Source organism: Notothenia rossii, assembly GCF_949606895.1.
Source record: "Notothenia rossii genome assembly, chromosome: 2".
NCBI classification, from domain to species: domain Eukaryota; kingdom Metazoa; phylum Chordata; class Actinopteri; order Perciformes; family Nototheniidae; genus Notothenia; species Notothenia rossii.
Window position 1 is genome coordinate 52,404,518 of NC_136904.1, and position 11,140 is coordinate 52,415,657.

At 41.9% G+C, this 11,140-nt stretch overlaps 1 long non-coding RNA gene across 1 annotated transcript; it reads right to left on the bottom strand.

Annotated features, from left to right (window-relative positions):
• Window positions 1-9,359: 9,359 nt before the first annotated feature.
• On the bottom strand, window positions 9,360-10,890 carry LOC307029952. The gene is made up of 2 exons (XR_013805457.1): window positions 10,833-10,890; window positions 9,360-10,255 (listed from the first exon to the last, which is right to left on the bottom strand). It is a non-coding gene; the product is annotated as an uncharacterized lncRNA (long non-coding RNA).
• Window positions 10,891-11,140: the final 250 nt, after the last annotated feature.

Below are 11,140 nucleotides of genomic sequence, written 5' to 3' on the forward strand. Positions count from 1 at the left end.
GAAGCTGGGTTAATCGGAACATGAGAGTACACAGGTATAGACAGAGAGAAGGAAGAAGTAAGATGTCCCCCGACAAACTAAGCCTATATCTGCAAAACTAGGGGCTGAATCTAATCAGCCCTAACTATAAGCTTTATCAAAAAGGAAGGTCTTAAGCGCACTCTTAAAAACGGATAGGGTGTCTGCCGTCCGAACACAAACTGGAAGCTGATTCCACAAAAGTGGAGCTTGATAAGAAAAGGCTCTGGCTCCCATTGTACTTTTAGAGACTCTAGGAACAACCAACAACCCTGCATTCTTGGAACGCAATGCCCTAGTAGGACAATAGGGTATAATGAGTTCTTTAAGGTAAGATGGCGCCTGCCCATTGAGGGCTTTGTAGGCGAGAAGAAGAATTTTAAATTCTATCCTGTGTTCTATAGGGAGCCAGTGTAAGGCAGCCAGAACAGGAATAATGTGGTCCCTTTTCCTAACTCTGGTTAGTACACGAGCTGCAGTATTTTGAATCAGCTGAAGCGACTTGACTGACTTCTTGGTACACCCTGATAATAAGGAGTTACAATAATCCAGCCTTGAAGTAACACATGCATGGACTAGTTTCTCTGCATCGTTTTGAGGCAAGATATGCCAGATTTTTGCAATGTTACGTAGATGGAAGTAGGCGGTCCTTGAAATTGATTTTATGTGGGTGTTAAAGGATAAATCCTGATCAAATATAACACCAAGATTCCTTACAGTCTCACTGGAGGCCAAATTAATGCCATCCATAGTTAATATATCTTTAGATAATTTGTTTCGTAGATTCTTCAGGCCAAGTACAATAACTTCAGTTTTGGTCGTGTTTAACATCAAAAAAATTGCTATGACTCAATCCTAGGAGAAACACTGAAACCTCTTTATCTTTATGTTTTAAACATGTTGAGGTTAAGGATGGCAGCTTCCTCATACGTTGCACTCGGAGAGAAATAGTTGAGACGGAGATGTCTTTAGCAGCAGGGAGGAGTAACGTTTCACCAATTTTGTTTGGTTTACCTGCCTTAGCTATCCTTAACGCCACTCGGTATGATGCTTCGGTTGCCTTTGTATTCACAGTGCTAAATGTGTCAATGACATTTTTCTGTGACTGCAATTCCTTGAGCTTCCGGTCAAAAAACTCCTGTGGCTTGGTCACCAAACATGGGTGTTTCGTCTCAATATGACGCCAGAGTTTACATGGTCTCATACTGTCATTAGCTAGCACCTCGCTGCAGATAACACACTGTGGCAGTGGAGTGTCATCAGGACCGGTCCATGAAAATCCTAGCTTCAAATAATCATTGTCATACCTCCGTTTTCTGACAGACGCTGTCTCCTCTCTCACTTTAGGTAACTTCACTAAAAATCTATCCATATTTTGCCGCTCGCATACATTTAGCTAGCTAGCATACAAGTTAACTAGCTAGATTTCACTGTTTCTTTTTCTTTCTTTTTTGGCGGCTGCGCCTCCCTTGAAGCTCTCTGGCGCCCCCCAGGGGGGGCGCGCCTCACACTTTGGGAACCCCTGCCATAGACTCTATATATAAATGGACGTAGGGTCCGTGACGTCACCCATAGGATTCTGCAGAGTTTCAGAGAAGCCCTTAGTAGGCAGAGTCGGCCGCTAACGGCTCGACAGTGACGTCAGAGTTCAACTCCCGCCTACTCCAACCTGCTCCAAATAAGGGCAAAGAGGTGGAGCTGAGGCGGGACCTGCTGCCACCGAGCTGAAAGTTCCTGAGCTAGCTGAAGCTACCAAGCTAAGCTAACATGCTCCCCATCTGCACACTGCCGTGACATTTTACGTTTCTAAGGTAAGCGGACATGAAACTATTCAGCAAAACTATAAATAATAATCTAAGTTATTGAGTTTTTAGCATAATACTTCAGAATCTTAAAATCCCTTAACGTTTGTATGCAATTGTGCTAAATTCAACACTGGAATCAAGCAACTATTAATATGTTTGCATGACATTAGTTATTTATATTTCGATATCACTTAACTATACGTTTAATACGTGGGCGGTGGTGGCGAAGTCGATAGGGACTTGGCATGGCAACTGGAAGGTCACCAGTTCAAGTCCCGGCAAGACCAAGTGCTACCGAGGTGTCCCTGAGCAAGGCATCGTTCCCACACTGCTCCCCGGGCGCCGTTTAAAAATGGCAGCACACTGGTCCTAACACTAGGATGGGTCAAATGCAGAGAAACAATTTCCCAACGGGGATTAATAAAGTATATCAAAATCAACAACAACAAAAAAATACACTTAAGTCAAGCTAAGGTAGTGTTGGAGCACCATCCAATTGAGTGGTTGGAAGGTTCACCTCTGCTCCGCGCATCCCTTGATGATGGATGAGCTGGTTAAATTACAACAGAAGGAACTCAAAGCACCAGAATGAAGGTTAAACATTAATCTGTTTTAATGGTAAAAAACAACAATACATAATAGAGAGCACTCTGCAACCGTACAAAATACAGAGCACTCCGGGCTCAATTCCACCACTGTGCGATAATACGTATCACGACAGCCAGTCAGAAAAGGCGCCGAGCATAAGAATATCATAGTATTTATACACAAGTGGGGAGGAGTTGTGTCGGTTGCTCCTCCTTAGCTATTTGTTATTGGCGATTTCACTTCTGGGCGAGCTAGCCAGTGAGTTGGCAGTTCTCCATTGGCCGGTTTCACTTCGGGGCGGGACGCCAGGCAATGAGTCAGCAGTTGTTGGCTCCGTTTGGTTCGCTCCATCTCCTTACAGTGTGTATGTGTGTGTCTCTCTGCCCTCAAGCAGTCCCACAACAATGCTTTTCAAATAGTAGAACTTTACAGCATGTTTAACGCACACTCATCTTATCATGCAGCCCACCACACGAATGTCACATGTTTTTCTCTATGAAAGCTATATTTGTAAATGTTTAAACATCATCGTCCCATGACAGCCATAGGATTAGTTAACTAACAAAGGTTAACTGTTCTTATACGCTAAGGCCTTCTCTGAACTTCCTTCCACCCCGAAGTCCGCTCACAATAACATGAATACATCTATTGATAATTCAGAACGACCATTGTCTCTTTAACTGTGTGTGACTCAATCGTCTCATGCTTTTTAGGAGTCTTGCAGGATATGAACCACTAACTAACGTCTGCACATGAGCACACATACATTTTCCTCCTTTTATTAAACCTGTTAAACCCCGAGCCTGTTTTTCAGGTTTCAGGTTCGAAAATGACATTCCCAGAACAAATGTCTATATCTTCCCTTCTAAAACGGTTAAATTAATAATCTTTTTTCTCAAAGTAATGAAAGACCTGTCAGTTGGATGTAGAAAAGTCAGATTCAATATAGATGTTTTTTATTTTAAAGAAAATTCAGATTGAACATGGTAAAAAACTGTAAATTATAGTGTCTGTCCAAAATATATGTTATACTTATAGTGAAAACTAAACTTGGATGATGGGTTAGTAGACTAAAAGCTTTAGGAATCCAAAGTACAACATATAATAAGTACCCTGTATCAAGATTGATGCAAAACAAGTGATATTTGACCTTTTTAGACACATTTAGCAAAAAAAACTCTTCTGGGGCCATTTGGGTGGATTTTTCATATCTCTGGCTCCCCCTGCTGGATTTTGACATGTGACATCTCTTTCTAACCGTCAGAGCCAATGGAATCGAGGGGAACTCCCACATAGTCCTTATTTGGTCATGTGTGTGTGTTAGACTGCTGCATTTTGTTCTCGTTTTAATGCCATTGAACACGTCTTTTGATCAGATTAACAGCTACTGTGAGACGATCTCCCTAGAAGCTACGTAAAGGTACGTGTTGTGATGTCTGTCTTTGCTTCCCCTGTCGCAAGTTCGGATCACTCAGTGATGAAACTATATACCTAAATAATCTGTGGAACCTCAACTTTAATCGGATATCTTGTATGTGCAGCTACGATAAGTAATAAGGGTACTTTTATCTTGAGTTCTGTGTCAATGTCCGTTAACATTTTTCGCTATGGGGTCATTTAGATGCTTCTTATGAGACTTGTGTTTTGTTTTGGTAAAAATGGTTTATATCGTCAGTTAGCTATGATTATTTCCGTTAATCTGGTATAACACATTAATAGGTTCTTAAATATTAAGATTCCCTGAGACACAGTGTCCTGAAAAAAAAAACCTAGGGTCCCCGCCGGCGGGGACCTTGGGGCTTAACAGGTTAATTTAAGTTTCCAGATCATACAAAAAACTCTTACAGATAACCTACTGAGTTCCGCCCTTGAAAGCCCAAAATGACTTTCTGAAAAATACTTGTCAACAGGTAATCATTTTACTCAAGGCAGAAATCACAAGTTGTACTGTACCTTACCTACTCACAAATAGCCAAAAAACCACCTTTTGATTATAACACAAAAGTGGAAGAAAAGACCATTTGCGCTAATCTACTTATACTTAAAATGGGACATCATTTTAGGAATATATATAAAAAACCTCTCTATAATTAAGAGGAAAAAATTGACTCGTCCATTCAAGTTTAACACACATCCTATATATCAGGTGACATTAAAATGAATATACCAGAAATACGTTGTATTAAACTTTCTGCTATAACACGTTCTGCTATAACACGTTACTTTAGTACATGTGATGGTAGCTAGTTAGTGCTCTTACCTGTGAGGCCTCCTCCAAACAGCATAATAACCAGACTGTATCATTAACACTAAGTACCAGTTCTAGATCCTTGACTTTAGACAATTCAAAAGACTATTTATTTAAACACCAATCTTTATTTGAATGTGCCTCTTAACCTGAGATATTAGTTATACAGTAATAGTATTGACAATCTAAAAAAACTGAGCAACTCAACAGTCAAGTTTATGTTTCTTATTGTCTAAAGAAGGGGTATTCAACTAAAATTCAACGAGGTCCAGTTTGAGAAAATCTCATTACATTACATTACATTACATTGCATTTAGCTGACGCTTTTATCCAAAGCGACTTACAATAAGTGCATTCGACCAGGAAGATACAACCTTTAAGAAAACAGAATCATATAAGTACATCAGGTTTCATAGAGCCAAACATTTCAAGTGCTACTCAACTGGCATTTAGAAAGCCAGCCCTTTATTAGTATATAAGTGCTTTGTTAGTAATTCTATCGCTCGAAGTGGAGTCTAAAGAGATGAGTTTTCAGTTTGCGTCGGAAGATGTGTAAGCTATCTGCTGTCCTGATTTCAATGGGGAGCTCATTCCACCATTTTGGAGCCAGGATAGCAAACCCACGTGTTTTTGCTGACGGGAACTTGGGTCCCCCTCGCAGTGCGGGTGCAGCGAGCTGTTTGGCTGATGCAGAGCGGAGTGCACGTGCTGGGGTGTACGGTTTAACCATGTCCTGGATGTAGGAAGGGCCAGATCCATTCACAGCATGGTACGCAAGTACCAGTGTCTTGAAGTGGATTCTAGCAGTTACTGGAAGCCAGTGAAGGGAGCGGAGGAGCGGTGTGGTGTGGGAGAATTTGGGAAGGTTGAAGACCAGACGAGCCGCTGCATTCTGGATGAGCTGCAGAGGTCGGATGGCACATGCAGGTAGACCAGCCAGGAGGGAGTTGCAGTAGTCTAGGCGTGAGATGACGAGAGCCTGGACCAGAATCTGCGCTGATGTCTGGGTCAGCTGGGGACGTATCCTCCTGATGTTGTAAAGCGTGTATCTGCAGCAGCGGGTTGTAGCAGCGATGTTTGCAGTGAAGGACAATTTGTTATCTAGGACCACACCCAGATTCCTTGCAGTCTGAGTCGGGGAAACAACAGAGGTGCCGATGTTGATTGTTAGGTCAAGAGTGGGACAATCTTTTCCCGGAAGGAAGAGCAGTTCAGTCTTGTCAAGGTTGAGCTTGAGGTGATGAGCAGACATCCACCGAGAGATGTCTGCTAGGCAAGCAGAGATGCGTGCGACGACCTGGGTCTCTGAGCGGGGAAAGGACAGAATTAGTTGGGTGTCGTCAGCGTAGCAGTGGTATGAAAAACCATGCGGGCTAATGACAGACCCGAGCGAGTTTGTGTACAGGGAGAAGAGGAGGGGACCAAGAACCGAGCCCTGAGGGACCCCTGTAGTTAATTGACAAGGGTCGGACTCGGACCCTCTCCAAGTAACCCTGTAGGTGCGGTCGTTGAGGTATGAGGTGAGGAGGGAAAGTGCAGTGCCTGAAACTCCAAGTTCTTGGAGAGTGCGAAGGAGGATCCGATGGTTCACTGTGTCGAATGCAGCAGACAGGTCCAGAAGGATGATGACAGAGGAGAGGGAGGCTGCTTTAGCAGTGTGCAGTTCATCAGAGACAGCAAGGAGAGCAGTTTCTGTTGAGTGACCTGCCTTGAAACCAGACTGGTGCGGATCCAGAAGGTTGTTCTGATGGAGATAACAGGAGAGTTGTTTAAAGACAGCGCGTTCAAGTGTTTTAGACAGGAACGGGAGGAGAGAGACGGGCCTGTAGTTAATAACATCAGACGGATTGAGAGTGGGTTTCTTAAGGAGAGGGTTTACTCTTGCCTCCTTGAGACTGTTTGGAAAGTGACCAGAAGTTAGAGAAGTGTTGATGAAATGGGTGAGAAATGGTAGAATATCAGGAGCGATAGTCTGAAGGAGGTTTGAGGGGATAGGGTCCAGAGAACAGGTGGTAGGACGGGCAGAGGTAACGAGGGTAAGAACCTCACTTGGAGAGAGAGGGGAGAAGGAGGTCAGTGTGTGGGTGAAGGGAGGGTCTGGTGACCCAGCGGTGAGTAAAGGTGAGTCAGAAAAGGAAGAGCGAATATCATCAACCTTTTTTTCAAAGTGGTTAACAAAGTCGCTTGACAGAAGGGAGGAGGGGGGAGGTGCTTTGGGAGGGTCCAAGAGGGTGGAGAAGATAGAAAATAGTTTTTTGGGATTGGAATAGGAAGATTGGATCTTATCTTGAAAGAAAGTGCTTTTTGCCTGAGAGATGGAAGCAGAGAAAGAGGAGAGGAGAGCCTGATAGGTTAGGAGGTCGTCATGGTGTTTGGATTTCCACCATTTCCGCTCTGCTGCCCGAAGGATGGTTCTATTAGCACGCAGTGCGTCATTTAGCCAGGGAGCAGGAGGGGACTGACGAGCCGGCCGCGATGTGAGAGGACAGAGAGAGTCCAGAGAGGATGAGAGAGTAGAGAGGAGAGTTTTTGCAGCAGCGTTTGGAGGCAGGAGTTGGAACGAGTCAGAGGAAGGGAGGGCTGAGAGCACCGATGAGGCAAAGGTAGAGGGGGAGAGGGAACGGAGGTTACGGCGGACAGGAGCAGAGTTAGAAGAGATGAGGTTGTTATGTTTGGAAAGGGGTAGAGAGAATGAAATGAAGAAGTGATCGGATGTGTGGAGCGGGTTTACAGAGAGGTTAGAAGTAGAGCAGTTCCTTGAGAATATGAGATCAAGGACATTGCCAGCTTTATGAGTTGGTGGGGATGGAGACAGTGAGAAAGCAAAGGTGGTTAACAGAGATGTTAGTTCAGATATCTTCCCTGTCTGGAGGTTGAAATCTCCGAGAAGTACAGCGGGAGGGCCAGTTTCAGGGATGTGTGAGAGGAGATTATCTAACTCCTCCAAGAAGTCCCCCAAGGCGCCTGGTGGACGGTAGAGAACAACAATGGTTAATTGTATAGGATGGGTTACTGTGACGGCATGGAATTCAAAGGTAGAAGGAGTGAAATTAGGTAGCTTGAAGAGGGAAAAGCTCCATTTGGGAGAGAGCAGGAGACCAGTGCCACCTCCTCTGCCAGAGGGTCTGGGTGTATGGGAGAAGGAATATGCTGTGGAGAGAGCTGCTGGGGTGGATGTGTTGGATGGAGTGATCCAGGTCTCCGTGAGAGCAAGGAAATCCAGAGACTGCAGGGAAGCGTAGCCAGAGATGAAGTCAGCCTTAGGGACAGCTGACTGGCAGTTCCACAGGCCCCCTGAAACGAGATGTTGGATCTCAGTGGAGCATGTGGGATAGACGAGAGCAGGCCGGTGAAATCGATTAGGAGAAACACGGGGCCAGTGATAATTGCGAGAAGACACATGAACAGGAATGCAGAAAATACACATGATTATAGCATGAGGGGCTAGAGAACCCAAGAGAATTCTCCCCATGCAAAGGTCCGGAACATCAAAATGTCTAACTTGCTTTATGAATTAGTGTGATATATATTGAAGTGACCTGTAGCTTTATCAACGTCTGCATGTAATCAACAACTGACTGCCAATCAAAGAAAGAAAGTAAAATTCAAAAACAACAATATTTATTGTCAATTAACATTACTTAAATACTGTGGATATGTGTAATGTTCCTCTCGGGCTGCATTTACAAATAAAATAAATAAAATAGCTTTTAAAAATATGTGCATCTTAAAGTGCTTAATTTTAGATAAAAAAATAAAGTGTAGCAGCAGCTTGAGTTTCCCTTTTTCTTTGTTAACCGTTTCACATCATGACTTAACAGTTTCAGCCGATTATAGAACAATATCAGTCTTTACACTTCATAACAATTGAACAGTTTTAAAGTTTCTCTTTCTCTCCCTCTTATATTGCAGTCCCTCACTCACTTTTTTTAAATTCAGTGCGAGAATTGAGCTCGAGCTTGTCCTTCCAGGAGTTTGTAAATCTGGGCTGAAATGGTGTCAGGGGCATTCTCATACACATGCAGGTGCTCATTGGTTACAGTGACGCAAACACAGGTATGGTGAAAAAAGAGAGAACTATTCGAAGCAGAAAAAAAACTGCGTAATATACCATCTGACAAAGGCCTGTGATATAATGCTTCAATTAACTGGTTATTCTTTATAATATACTCAGATCAATAGGAGACAGAAGTGTTAAGTTAAAAATCAAGGGTTTTTATTATTATTTACAGCAGGGATGGGGAACCTTTTTCCTTTCAATTTTTACAACATCCTCCGAGGGTCGTACAAATGATTGAACTCAACCTCTGCTTAAAAAAACTAAAATCACAGCCCATTCATTTCGCCTTTCTTTCATGCTGTGCAAAGAAAAAGTAACCTCTTAATCCAGATATCTCACCATGACTCACGTATGCATGTGCACGGTGTGGCATGACCACCAAAACAGAAAGATGTGGACACAAGATGTGTGCAAATGTATTTAGTATCCTATCCATGTGAACATGATTTAAGTGTGGGGGGGGGGGCTAGCCTCCTCTACGGGGGTCCGGGTGCATGCTCCCCAGGGAAGATTTTTTTTTAAATATTGAAGTTAAAAGCATCAATCTGGTACACTTTGAGAGCAACATTAAGAGATCTATGGATACATCTTTCAACACCCATATGAAACAGAACTGTAAGCATATTTTTCTTTTTAGATATTTTACAAATCACTCCCCTTTTAAACTCTATTCTTGTTATTTTTAACAACTTTTTTGTTACTGTAATATAGTATTTTATACCTGTTTTTCATTTAGTCTCATTAATAACTATAATGATCATATCAAGGTGTGCCTTAACCTCACTGAGCTGAGGTTATTTGAGCCTCTCAGGAGAGAGCTCTCTTCCACCTGGTTGTAGAAAAGCTCTTTAAATTCGTTAGCATAGCTAGCTAACCAGATGCTAATAACAACAGATCGCCACTGTGCTTACAACTAAAGACACAGCCACGCAAACACTGCAGCATGTGTACGGCTCCTTATGGGTACTGCAATATTTGAAGGGCTGGAGCGGCGTTCCGATGCTCTCTGTCAGCACTCCTTTCAGGAGCCCATGCTGGGAAAAGCTGATACCAACTGCACAGGCCTAGTGTGTCACTTTATTTGACTAAATGTGTTTACTTATACATTTAATAGGTTTACACCTTCTATCCATATGTGCTTTTTATTTAAAACATTTGATTAACTTTTGGTTCACATTTCAATACATTTTATTTTTAATTGCACTCCTTTTATCCATTATTGTTACTGAAAATGTTAGATTACACATTCACATCTGACTGAAGATTGGCCCCATTTATTTGTGACGTTGCAAACTCTGCGGTACAAGGCACAGGTGATGTGAAGCTCATAAAGTGAGGCAAATAGAAATAATCAGCTGATGGAGTGTAGATGTGGAAATAGGTGCATTCGATCAGCTGACTGTTTTTACAATAAAAGTCGTTTCTTAGTGTACTGGTCTTAAAATCTCATAACATCAGCTTTTAATTTTCCTCTTGGATGTTCTTCTTGACCCTCAGAGAAGGAGAACATGTTGTGTCTTTCAGGCATGTCCTTTCCTAACAAAAATTACAGGAAACATAAAACATATTATTGCAGAACAAGTGTGTTATTTATGAAAGAGGTGTGTTTGTGTGTTTAGGGGCTGTAGATATAATTATTTTGTAATTGTAATGTTTTTGTTTTTTCAGTGAGCTACAAAGACAATCAGATTATGAATGAACAGTATGAAGTTCTTCAACATTGAAATATATGTTATTATCAAAATAATATTTAACTGTTATCAAAACTTAGTGCAACTGTAGAAGCTTGCTCTGTTGTCTCACTGAAAGAATAACTTTTACCACGTTTTTTAGAGACAATATTGAGAGATAAATAGTAGCAGTTCTCACTATGTGTTAAATATCTTTGCCTTCAATACATTCAATTAGAAAGCTGACAAAATCGTAGTGCTTGTTAACATCTAAATGTAACTTTTTGCATGGAAAAAACCCTCAACTTCACTGATGTGTAGGTGATCTAGTAGGCCTATTGTTTAATGGAATGTATATCAGTGTATTAAAGTCAATACTTCATTCATTTAAACCAATATCTTTCTTGATTCTTTGTACAGTATGAAAAAAAGAGTCTTTGTACCTGAGCTGAAGTTCACTGCTGTGAGGAGTCCAGTTCTGTCTCTCACTCTCTGGTCCAGTCTGTCTGCATCACCTGGACACCTTAAACAAACAGATATATAATATGTAAAGTACTATGTGTACAAACAATATAACTGATTCTCTTCTGTTGAACATGTTGTATTGTGTATTGTCCGAGTCAGGGTCCTTTTTATTTTACTGTAACTTTGGAAGTTGTGTTACCAATGCTTACTGTTTATTTGATACCCATTTGGTAATGCAATTAATAAAAACAACAAGGTTTGGGTTCGTTCTTCAGATGACTGTGAA